Below are 12873 nucleotides of genomic sequence, written 5' to 3' on the forward strand. Positions count from 1 at the left end.
CTGTTTGCACGAGAACGCTTGCAGGTAAAAACGATTAAATATTTTATCAGAAGTATCTTTTGTTTAGACTAGGGATGGGCATGATTAATCGATAATTGATCATTAAGAATTTCATCGATTATGTTAATTTGAATGCATTCGGTTTGTCGATTAAGACAAACCGAATGTAGGTTGCTGTGTGTAGCGTGACCAAACAGGGTCTGTACATGTGTCTCTGCACTCAGAAGGAGCGAGAACACAAACAGTGGGTCAGTCTGCAACGTACCGAAGCACAAATGCGTATTTAACGATGACTTGTACAAGAAATTCCAGGCTTTCCTTTGCGTTCGGGACAAGTGTGAGTCCATGTGCACAGTGTACAAAGCAGGAACATATGTTTTCGGTGTCCAGTGGGAAAAAGTTTTGCCAGGTGAGAGTCGCGCAATGTGTCGATGACGAGTCCCCACCTCCCTCCCCCCGTACGGTGTCCTGGTTTTGACAAACGCAAATATATGGTCGCACTAACCTGTATTCCACTGAGTCATGTCTTTTAATCCGACAGAAATTGAACCACATCAGCGACACAAGAGCTGTAGTTTTATCTTCGCTTAGTTTATGCAAATTAGTGAGCGGTTTAGTTTTGTTTCTGTGAGAGTTGCGCAAAACTGAATTAAACACATTATAATGTCAAACGGGCTGATGTGGCTCTAGAGCGGTCACGGTTTATATGTCGTAAAGTTGAATTTATTTATACAGATTAGTAGTGCAGATAGTAATAATAATGATGATAATGATTTAATATAAAAACGTTAATGATTAATCGATAATGAATCGTTAATTCTTCCGACGATCGATTAAGAAAATTTCATCGAATGCCCATCCCTAGTTTGGACTTTGGGCTTGAAAACGCAAAAATCTGAAACCACCCTCCAGAGTGGAAAAGTTGCATACATTCTGCCGTAGTGTTTCCGTCTACACTGCCCAAGACGCGAGACTGATAGTGTATCACAGCACCACCTAGCCGCCTGGCACGCATACTCTATCAAATTCCACACACTTTTGCGTCACCTTATGCGCTCAGATTTCCTCCAGAAAACGCTCGTCTAAATGCGGAATAAAAAGTGAAGACGCAACGCCACTTTTGCGTCTCACTTTTGCGTCTTCTGTTCAGACCGTCATCGTATAAACGTAGCCTGAGTAGTAGGGTTGGGCGGTAATACGGTATTACGGTATCAAAAAGTAGCAACGGTATCAGTTTCATTACCGTCATTAAAAAAATCTGCAGCGCATAAGGACCTAATTTAATGTTGTAATTTATTGATACCACAAATCAATGTGTGGTTGTATTTTCAATTTAATGCGATCATGATTTAAAACTAATAATATCTATAATGTTTCTTTTAACTGCGTGGGGAGATGCTGTTCAATTAGTTTCGTTCCATTGTCACGTGACGCTCAAAAGGGAGACTTAGAAAAGATGGCAAGTTGGTCCCCCCCCTTATGCAGTTTGCAGCATTTTGGCTTTAGACTCACATTTGTTTACATTTTACAGAAACAAAACTTAAAACCGCATGACTCATTTGCATAAACGATAAGCGCTCGTTGTGTAGCTGATGCGGTTCAGCTTCTGTCGGACTAAAGGACACGACTCAGTGGATTATACGTGTTCTCTCTGTGACAGAGGACGTGCTGCTGATGGTGGTTCTGCGTATCGTGTTGGAGATGATTCATGTAAAACTTTTCAGAGATTATAAGTCTGCAGGTCATATGCATAGACCGTACAGTGGTGCTGTAGCTTACCAAAGTCGTACTAAAACAGTTTGGTAATACAGTAATACTGTCTACCCTGGTAAATCCTGAGAAGTTTTAACGGTATCAAAATCTGGATACCACCCAACCCTACTGAGGAGTAAACTGCATTCACTCCAAAACCTTTGTGCACTTGACAAAACCTCCCTGGGCAACATGGCCATTGCTGTTGAAAAGTATAATGAGTTGTTGTGATTGAATCCATTGAAATTCATTGAAATGTACTTTAGCCTTCATGGTCAAATGCACTGAAATAACTCTTTTAGACCAATTATAATAGTAGTAATAATAATAGTAGTAGTAGGGCTGGGTAATGAATCAAATTAAGTCATTAATTTGTGTTTTTAATAATCAAGACTTTTGAAAAACTGCTCAATCCTGACATTGAGGATTATTCCAGCCTCTTTTCCACCGGCACAGTTCGCCCGGGGCAACCTTGGAGCACGTCTGTATGAAACTCGTGACTTTTTTACTTGGAAAGCAGGTTATTGTGCATTTCAACAATTGCACTGGCACTGGAAAACATGTTATTCTAATTTAAACCATCAAAATGTATGTAATTGTTAAGAGTTTGATGACAGTTAACAATGTTTTAAATAACAGGGTATGGAAGTTCTGCTGCTGTAATCGTACGGTGTGTAAAAAGAAAGTGAGTATTAGTAGTAGTAATAGTAGTGGTTGTAGTGGTAGTAGCATTAAACAGAGCAGACCATCGTTTTTGAAAATAAAATACATGGATGCATTATGAATCTGAATGGTCTAGATCTCTAGAACTAGATTTAAGAAAGCACTATTTTCAGCAGTATAAATATTTGACTTTCAGAGCACCACCAGATTTAAACAAGGTCTAAAATATGACTTCACCTAAAACGGTGTAACACAAAGGTACAACGTTAAATCTGCTTTAGAGAGAAGTAAAAGAAATGTGTTTTTAAGCACTATCTGTGTTAGACTGCATGACATCATCTCATCTCAGGTCCAAGAGAGAGACTCAGTGCCAGAAAGCCAGCAGGTGTGTGTTCCTGTGCGTGTTGTGTTTGCATACAGACCATATGCATCTCCGGTTTATGTGTGAGGAAGAGGAGGCGGCGAGGGAAGAGGAGGGGGAAAAGGAGGAGGAGGAGGGGGAGGAAGAGGAGGCAACAGTTATAACCATCCGCTGTGAGTCTTATTGTTCAAGGACATACCCCCAAGTCTCCATCTGTCTCTGCGTTCTGTGCTGCTCCCACGAGTGATACGTGAATACAGTTTGTGCTGTTACAAGCTTCTCAAAGGAGTTATCAGAGTGTGTTTTATTCAGGACACGTATTATCAGCTGTAGGTCATGATAATTACTATATATCAACTTACAGTTCAATATATGAGAAATAGAACTATCATGTTTCAGTGTGGAGCTCAACAGTGACTGCCTATCCCTTGGTTCCGGAACAAGATTTCTCATTAATTTTTTCCATAGACTGTCAAAAATAATAATAATAATAAGTCTAAATTTTGAAAGCTCAGGGCCAATCAGATATGTGGTGACTAATGACCACAAGACCTTTTATTTAAAGGGATGGTCCGATATTTTGGACATAGGACCTAATTTCCTAGTTAGTCAGAGTGTTAGAGACGTGTGGAGATACTTTTTTTTTTAAAATATTCCATCCAGTCCTTGTATTTGCAGAGGTCGCTGGTGCTAGGCTAGTGCATGTCAATGGCCATAGTTATCCTGCCACTAAAAACAGTCTTACCCACTCCACAAAACATCCCAAAAAAATCTATTATTACACCAGACTGTCCATGTGAATGTCTGTGTTGATAGAATAATTTTAGAAGTAAAACCAGCCTTGCATTTGAAGGATTTCTGTCTGAGCAGCAGCAGTGAGTTGTACTTCCTGATAGAAAGCTCGGCAGCAGCGAATTGATATATGAGAAAATAGTCCCTCGAACATGCGACGATTCATGCGATGCGAGGTTAGTTTTATTTCAAACATTATTCTATCGACACGCCAGACTGTCCATGTGAATGTCTGTAATAATAGATTTGCTTCGGAGTGGGTGAAGAAAGACTGTTTCTAGTGGCAGAATAACTATGGCCATTGACATGCACTAGCCTCTAAATACAAGGACTGGACTCCACACGTCTCCAACACTCGACTACTATGTCCAAAATTCCAAACCGTCTAAAACTAGTTATTAAAACATTTTACAGAATCTTGCATTTTAAAGGTGTTTTTCGGGCTTAAAATGGCTGCATTATGGATATTACTTATCAGTACTTACTACGTAGCTGGTTAGCCTTAATACTCTTAACTTTTTTTCAAAGTGTGTGGGAAAAAATGAATGGAAAATTTACTTCCACAACCGGAGCAGGATGGTCACTGTTGAGCTCCATTTATAAATACAAACTAGAGCCTGACTGATATGGATTTTTTTGCAGCCAATACAGATAAAAGGGGTGCAGATATATTTAGTGATGTAAAAATTCACTATAAATCTTCAGTTGATTATAAAACTTAGGTTTGGCGCTACTGAATTTTAAATTGGGTTAGTTTAGGCGACATTTATTGTTATTCTGTCGCTTTACAGTTATATTTAAAGACATTAGGTCGGCCTAATGGCATTTTTGCATCACATTCTACCCTGTAAAGGAAGTAAGCAAACTACCGCTATTAGTCTTTAGCGGTAAATGTGTCTGTGCTGTGGTAATTAATCATGCGGATCAATCACACCTCTATTTACAGCTCATTTACATATCAGTGCAAGTCTGGTAACATATTTACAGCCACTATAGTCACTTTACACTAGGCCAGTGTAAGAAAGCAGGCTGTTTATGTGTGGGAGCAACAGCAGCTAAGGCCTAACCAACGAGAAATAACAAAAAGTAGCTTCAAAACCGACACATTTGTAACACTCAGCGCTCACACAGACACCTCTCATGTCACAAGTCTTCACAAATAAGTGTCCTTTTAATCCTGACTCAAAACAATCGTCCATAGAAAGAATATCCAGCATGTTGACAGCAGCTGTGTGTTTCCTCTGTCTATGGGACAGTCGTCTCTTTTCCGCATTTCCACTTTGATCAAAACATCAGTAGTTTTGTTTCTGGCCTAAACTGCACTGAAATTCACATGTATTTATTGTCAGTATCATGGACAAGACACAAGAGCGTTTAAACAGGGCCTCCATGTGGTGGATCTATGGCTGTGCACGGGTGTAAACAAGCGCACGTGAGTGATGTGACTCTGGGGGTGCGTTCAGGTGCAGTACAGCGTCACAGACCAATGACTCTGCAGATAAATACTGATGCAGCGTCACATATTATGACATTTATCGGTCTGTAAATTGGATTAAATGGACATAATATAGAGTTTAAGCTTTATCACAAGGTATAACATGCCCACGTGAAATATTGGCCCATAACAGCAAGGTTTAGGCCGATAGCCGATATGTCTCTAAGTGCACATATCGGCCAACCGATATATCGACCAGGCCCTGCTTTGTCTAGAATGTTTCACCACATTAAACCTTTCTATCTTCATGGAGACCAAACTAGACCCAGATCTAGATCTGTGGAGAGGGGACTGTGCTCACAGTCAGAATTCCTGCTTTTCGCGGGGGTTTATGAGCAATAAAAACGTCTGTAATTGAATAAATGTAAAGTAGAGCTGCTTAATGTCATATTGTGGAACATGCCAGGCAAAGCAGTGATATATCCATAGAAACAAGCAGGCGACGGTCCCCCTTTGTTATCTTAGTTTATGTAATTAGAGGTATAATAATCCCTACAACAGAAGCATAGCCAAACTGCACTACACTGGAATGGACGACTCTATCCTATAGTTTCCTCTATAAAAACGTTTATTGCTTAGGGATGGGATGAGATACAATTTCCGAAAAAACGAGACGAGATATGAGACAAGATGAGATTTTAACACAATTCCTGATTTATAAATTTCACGATTCAATTTTCAATATCGGCCTCACAGTTTTAAATTTCTTTGATTTCACTTTTTTGTTTCCATTCTAGCGCTTGTTAAGGAACTGTAAAAAATGTAGCGCACCAATACTTTACATTTACATTTATACATTTATATAATTCCCCCTTATCTGACACTTGTTGCTGTCTTTTTGCTACTTATTTGGAATTTATTCTTACCATTTGTATTTTTTATGCTTTGTTATTATATTATATTGTGACTGTGAGCTACTGTGTCCAAGTAACTTCCCTTGTGGATTTATAAAGTTTGTCTAAGTCTAAAAGTGGTAAGATTTTTGCCATTTGTTGCAGCTCATTTCTTTTTTCAATATAGGTTTACTGGTATTATTCTGCTTTGTGTCAAGTGTTTTCAGCATTATCGATTATCACAGTATTTTCTGTAGGAATATATCTTACTTCAGAATGTGTTAGCGTGACAGGCCTGTGATTAAATGTAAGTATTTCACAATAACATGTTCCCCTCGGGCTTACACGCCTCCCACTGTTGTGTATCTTTGTCCATATGTGACTTTTGGCCTGAGACGAGTCCGCTGAGAGCTGAGAGCTGAGCCGGGACCCGAGCCAGAGCAGTTCATTCAGGCGCAGAGGAGCAACGGGGAGGGTCCCATCACCTCCTCTGCTCCCAGGAACCCACCGCTGAACCCACCCTCTGCTCCACCCACCGCTGTCTCCTCCTCACCTCCTCTGCTCCCAGGAACCCACCGCTGTTCCTCCTCACCTCCTCTGCTCCCAGGAACCCACCGCTGTCTCCTCCTCACCTCCTCTGCTCCCAGGAACCCACCACTGTTTCCTCCTCACCTCCTCTGCTCCAGGAACCCACTGCTTTCCTCCTCACCTCCTCTGCTCCCAGGACCCCTCGCTGCTGTTCCTCCTCACCTCCTCTGCTCCTGGAACCCACCGCTGTTTCCTCCTCACCTCCTCTGCTCCTAGGAACCCTTGCCTTTCCTCCTCACTCCTCTGCTCCTAGGAACCCGCCACTGTTTCCTCCTCACCTCCTGCTCCTAGGAACCCACCACTGTTTCCTCCTCACCTCCTCTGCTCCTAGGAACCCACCGCTGTCTCCTCCTCACGTCCTCTGCTCCCAGGAACCCGCCGCTGTTTCCTCCTCACCTCCTCTGCTCCCAGGAACCCACCACTGTTTCCTCCTCACCTCCTCTGCTCCCAGGAACCCACCGCTGTCTCCTCCTCACCTCCTCTGCTCCTAGGAACCCACCACTGTTTCCTCCTCACCTCCTCTGCTCCCAGGAACCCACTGCTGTTTCCTCCTCACCTCCTCTGCTTCCTGGTCCCTTGCTGCTGTTTCCTCTTCTGCTCCGAGGAACCCACCGCTGTTTCCTCCTCCCTCCTCTGCTCCAGGAACCTGCCGCTGTTTCCTCCTCACCTCCTCTGCTCCCAGGACCCTCGCTGCTGTTTCCTCCTCACCTCCTCTGCTCCCAGGAGCCTCGCCGCTGTTTCCTCCTCACCTCCTCTGCTCCCAGGAACCGCCGCTGTTCCTCCTCACTCCTCTGCTCCTGGAACCCACCGCTGTTTCCTCCTCACCTCCTCTGCTCCCAGGAACCCGCTGCTGTTTCCTCCTCACCTCCTCTGCTCCCAGGAACCTGCCGCTGTTTCCTCCTCACCTCCTCTGCTCCCAGGAACCCGCCACTGTTTCCTCCTCACCTCCTCTGCTCCCTGAACCCTTGCTGCTGTTTCCTCCTCACCTCCTCTGCTCCCAGGAACCTGCCGCTGTTTCCTCCTCACCTCCTCTGCTCCCAGGAACCCGCCGCTGTTCCTCCTCACCTCCTCTGCTCCCTGAAACCCTTGCTGCTGTTTCCTCCTCACCTCCTCTGCTCCCAGGAACCCTGCCGCTGTTTCCTCCTCACCTCCTCTGCTCCCAGGAACCCCCCTGTTTCTCCTCACCTCCTCTGCTCCCAGGAACCTGCCGCTGTCTCCTCCTCACCTCCTCTGCTTCCTGGACCCTTGCTGCTGTTTCCTCCTCTGCTCCGAGGAATCCACTGCTGTCTCCTCCTCACGTCCTCTGCTCCTAGGAACCCACTGCTGTTTCCTCCTCACCTCCTCTGCTCCCAGGACCCTCGCTGCTGTTTCCTCTTCACCTCCTCTGCTCCTAGGAACCCACCGCTGTCTCCTCCTCACCTCCTCTGCTCTTAGGAACCAACCACTGTTTCCTCCTCACCTCCTCTGCTTCCTGGACCCTTGCTGCTGTTTCCTCCTCTGCTCCGAGGAATCCACTGCTGTTTCCTCCTCACCTCCTCTGCTCCTAGGAACCCACTGCTGTTTCCTCCTCACCTCCTCTGCTTCCTGGACCCTTGCTGCTGTTTCCTCCTCTCTCCGAGGAACCCACTGCCTGTCTCCTCCTCACCTCCTCTGCTCCCAGGAACCCGCCACTGTTTCCTCCTCACCTCCTCTGCTCCCAGGAACCCGCCACTGTTTCCTCCTCACCTCCTCTGCTCCCAGGAACCCGCCACTGTTTCCTCCTCACCTCCTCTGCTTCCTGGACCCTTGCTGCTGTTTCCTCCTCTGCTCCGAGGAACCCACTGCTGTTTCCTCCTCACCTCCTCTGCTCCCAGGACCCCTCTCCTCTATCTCCTCTTACCCCAGGACCCCCGCGATTGCCTCCTCCTCACCTCCTCTGCCCCCAGAACCCCTCTCACCTCCTACCCTGAGAGCCTTTTCGTATCCACTGTCTCCTCCTCCTCAAATCCTCATAACCCCAGACCCCCTACTCACCTTCTCTTACTCCTAGACCCACTCCACTGTTTCCATCTCCTCCCCTCCTCCGACCCCCAGACCCCTCCTCTGTCTCCTCATCTCCTCTGACCCCCAGACCCCTCCTCCTCTGTCTCCTCATCTCCTCTGACCCCCAGACCCCTCCTCCTCTGTCTCCTCACCTCCTCTGACCCCCAGACCCCTCCTCCTCTGTCTCCTCACCTCCTCTGACCCCGAGACCCCCTCCTCTGTTCTCTCTTCTTCACTTCCTCTGACCCCAGACCCCTCCTCCTCTGTCTCCTCACCTCCTCTGACCCCGAGACCCACCTCCTCTGTCTCCTCTTCTTCACTTCCTCTGATCCCCAGACCCCTCCTCCTCTGTCTCCTCATCTCCTCTGCCTCCCAGACCCTCCTCTGTGTCCTCCTACTTCATCCTCTGACCCCCAAACCCACTCCCAGGACCCTCTTCCCTCCTCAAATCCTCTTCCCTCCAGACCTACCTCCTCTGTCTCCTCCTCCTCAAATCCTCTTACCCCCAGAGCCCCTCCACTTTCTCCTCCTCACCTCCTTTGTCCCCAGGTCCCCTCTCTCCTCCTCAAATCTTCATACCCCCAGACCCTCCTCTATCTCCTCCTCTGCTCCCAGGATGCCCTCTCGCCTCTTCACCTCATACCCTAAGACCCTTTTTCCATTTACTGTCTCCTCCTCACCTCCTCTGACCCCCAGAACCATCTCTTCTATCACCTCCTCTGCACCTCTTAGCCTCAGACCTTCCTCCTCCGTCTGCTCCTACTCACTTCCTCTGCCCCTCAGACCCCCTCCACTGTCTCCATCGCCTCACCTCCTCTGCCTCCCAAACCCTCCTCCTCTGTCTCCTCCTACTCACCTCCTCTGAACCCCAGACCCCTTTCCTCTATCACCTCCTTTGCCTCCCAGACTCTCCTTCACTCTCTCCTCCATCTTACCTCCTCATACCCCCAGACCCATCTCCTCTGGCTTCTCCTCCTCATCTCCTCTGCCCCCAGATCCCTCTCCTCTATCATCTCCTCATCATCAACTTTGCCCCCAAGACTCCTCTCCTCTATCTTCTACTCCTCATCTCCTCTGACCTCCAGACTCTCCTCCTCTGTCTCCTCCCACTCACCTCCTCTTACTCCCAGGCCTCTCCACTTTTTCCTCCTCTCCTCCTCTGCCCCCAGACCTCCTTCTCGGTCTCCTCATCACCTCCTCTAACCCCAAAACCCCCTCCTCTGTCTCCTCCTCTGACCCTAAACCCCCTGAACTCTCTCTCCTCCTCTGACCCTCCTCAGTCTCTGCGCCCGAGGGACCAAATATGTGTTTGTTTGGGTTTTGCCTGCTCCAGCCTTCAGATAATCAGGAGAAATGCCTTTGCCCTGAATCATGTTGATGTTATCCACAGCAAATATCTCACTCAAACAGTAGAACTTTAGAGCGGTAGGCCTATCATGATAATTACTAGATCGACTTATCGTTCAACATGTCAGATGGAACAGTCATTTTGAATAATGAATGATATTTACAGTGGAAACTTTTACTTTTAACTGGTGGGAACATTTGGGGTATTTTTCTGTTCTATGATTAGATTTGAGCCGTAGGTGTTTACGCACTGTTGGGCAAGTTACTTTAAAACTGTAATGCGTTATTTATGACTTGTTACTGTCATTTCAAAGTAATTTGTTACATTACAATATTACTGTATTTAAAATGTAAAACATTACATGACTATTGCATTACTTTTAAATTACTAAATAACTGCGAAGATGCTGAACCTTTGCGCCATATATGGACTGAACCAGGACTAAACCAGGACTTGAACCAGAATTAAACCAGGTCTGAACCAGGACAAAACCCGGGACTAAACCAGGACTAAACTGGGACTAAACCAGAACTGAACCAGGTCTGAACTAGGTCTAAACCAGGTCTAAACCAGAACTAAACCAGGTCTAAACCAGAACTGAACCAGGAGTAAACCAGGTCTAAACCAGAACTAAACCAGGTCTAAACCAGGACTAAACCAGGAACTAAACCAGGACTAAACCAGGACTAAACCAGGTCTAAACCAGGACTAATCCAGGCTTTCCTGGTCACAGGGTAATTTCTCCAAAAAGGTACTTGCAAAGTGATTTGTCCTAATTATTTTTGTATGAGCTTTCTGGTAAAAATAGTGGCCACGGAGTGAGTTGGTTATAAGTGCTCTGTCGTGAGCCTAAAAACCCTGAGTGACCACGAGTATAACGAGTGACCACCAGTCACTTTCGTGGTGCGTTAAACAATAAAAAGCAGAAAATAAGACAAAGACAAATCACTTGTTGGAATCTTTTGTTGAGTCTTTTCCCTTAATTATTATACATATATATTTACCACGAGCAAGTCAAGTCATCCTAGGTGAGTTACTTACAAAAATGCAATGTTTTGATGCAAAGCTAAATTTGGTTAAAGGTTTTGAGGAACTGCTAAGGATAAATTAATATTTCCAATGTTTTTGGTATAAAACTAAATCTGGTTAAATTCTTTGAGGCACTGTCAAAAATGTGTTTTGGGCAAATGTTGTCAGATAGAGTGTAGAGCATTTCATAGTGGTTTCTAAAGCTAAGTGAAGTTGTAAGTGTTCCCCAGGTGATACTTTAAGAGTTGTTAAAGTTTCCTGTATGGTGTTTCTTAAAGTTAAACGATAATTTTTGAGTGTAGTAAATGATATTTACCTTGTGTTATTGAAGAAATGATATCTTTTTGAGTGTAGTAAATGATATTTTTGAGTATGCATTGTGGTTTTAAAGCTATGTGATATTTTTGAGTGTAGTCAGAGTTATTTGCATTGTGTCTTTAAAGCTGAGTGATTTTCTGAGGGTTATTACAGTGATTAGAAAAAAGATAGTGAGGCCCAGGCTGCGTAATTTAGCCCTGGTCCTTTCAGCACTGACATTTGTACAGAGTAAAATATTACCACTTTTTCCCTGTAATGCCGTAACATTACTGCGTTACAGCAAAAAGCAATGCATTACAGTAATTCATTATTTTTATAACACATTACTCCCAACACTGATTATACGTTAAGTTACATAAGAATAGTTTTTGGAGATAATCTTGCTTTAGAGTTATTGTGTCAGAAGCAAAAATTTGTTTCAATATTATTGTTTTTTATCTATATTTACTTCAACAATATGTCATACTTCAAAATTTCGTATTTGTTATCGTGACAGTTAGGGATTTAACAATAACCAAAATACTGTGATATCGTCAAAGTTCTCACAATAATAATATCGTGGACCATCACAATATATCGAATTACAAGTCTCTTTGCTTAAATGAAGAGTTATGGTGCAGCAACAGCTAAAAAAAAGTCAGAGGGAACTACATAGACCATGATCCTTTGCTCCATTTCAGTGCAGACGACAAGAAGAAATAACAGTTCTAAGCACTTTTAAGTCTTAGTTCTTTGGATTAACTTTTGTCAAGGCATTTTAAGAGGAAAAAGTAGCATATTCACAGTTTTAGCTGTTTAGCCTCCACAGAATATCGCAATAAATATCGTACCGTGAAGTTCATACCGTGACGATATCGTATCGTGAGACTTGGATATCATTACGCCCCTAGTGGCAGGTCTTTCTGTTTCTTTTTCCTTTTTTAATTAAAGGTGCATTGTGTAACATTTCTGGCGCAGGGTCCGTCAGATACTTTTCTCCATGGACATGTTATTACTTTGTCTGAAATGTTCCACAGTATGGCATTAAACATTCCTATCTTCATGGAGACCAAACCAGACCAAGTTAGAGGTTAGATCTGTGGAGAGGTTAGAATGCCTGTTTTTCTAAAGGTTTTTTTTTTTTTGAGCAATAAAAGCACTTGTAATTTAATAAATGTAAAGTGGAGCTGTTTAATGCCATATTGCGGAACATTCCAGGCTGATCAATGACATATCCGTAGAAACAAGCAGGTGATGGACCCCAAAGAAGTTATGTACTGCACCTTAAACATTACAAAATCATTATTATAGACCAGATAAAAAATAAATAAATGTTGGGTTCACACTGCCAATGCCAGTTCAGTCCCTGTTATCTTGTCCTATGTCATCAGAGGTATAATACTCCCTACAACAGACGCATAGCCAGACTGCACTACATTGGAATGGACAACAGTAGCCTTTAGTTTTTTTAGCAATATGTCACACTTCAGAATTTGTTATTGTGACAGGCCTAGCGTGCGAAAGTGTTTCAAATTAACATTACAAAGATGAGGTATAATACTCCCTACAACGGAAGTATAGCCAGATTGCACTACACTGTCTTGAAGGTTCATGTCTTTAGGTTCTGCACTGATGGTAAATAAACTTCTCTTGCTTTAGAACTCTTGACTACCTTGGCTACTTCAAATTATTC

The 12873-nt window shown here is 44.1% G+C and overlaps 1 protein-coding gene across 1 annotated transcript in view; it reads left to right on the plus strand.

The window, feature by feature from the left end:
* Window positions 1-12873, plus strand: part of sh3pxd2b (SH3 and PX domains 2B) — a 107589-nt gene that overhangs the window by 5084 nt on the left and 89632 nt on the right.

The sequence above is a fragment of the Boleophthalmus pectinirostris genome, unplaced genomic scaffold (genome assembly GCF_026225935.1).
Source record: "Boleophthalmus pectinirostris isolate CB_2022bp ecotype Guang Dong unplaced genomic scaffold, ASM2622593v1 HiC_scaffold_12, whole genome shotgun sequence".
In the NCBI taxonomy this organism is placed as follows: domain Eukaryota; kingdom Metazoa; phylum Chordata; class Actinopteri; order Gobiiformes; family Gobiidae; genus Boleophthalmus; species Boleophthalmus pectinirostris.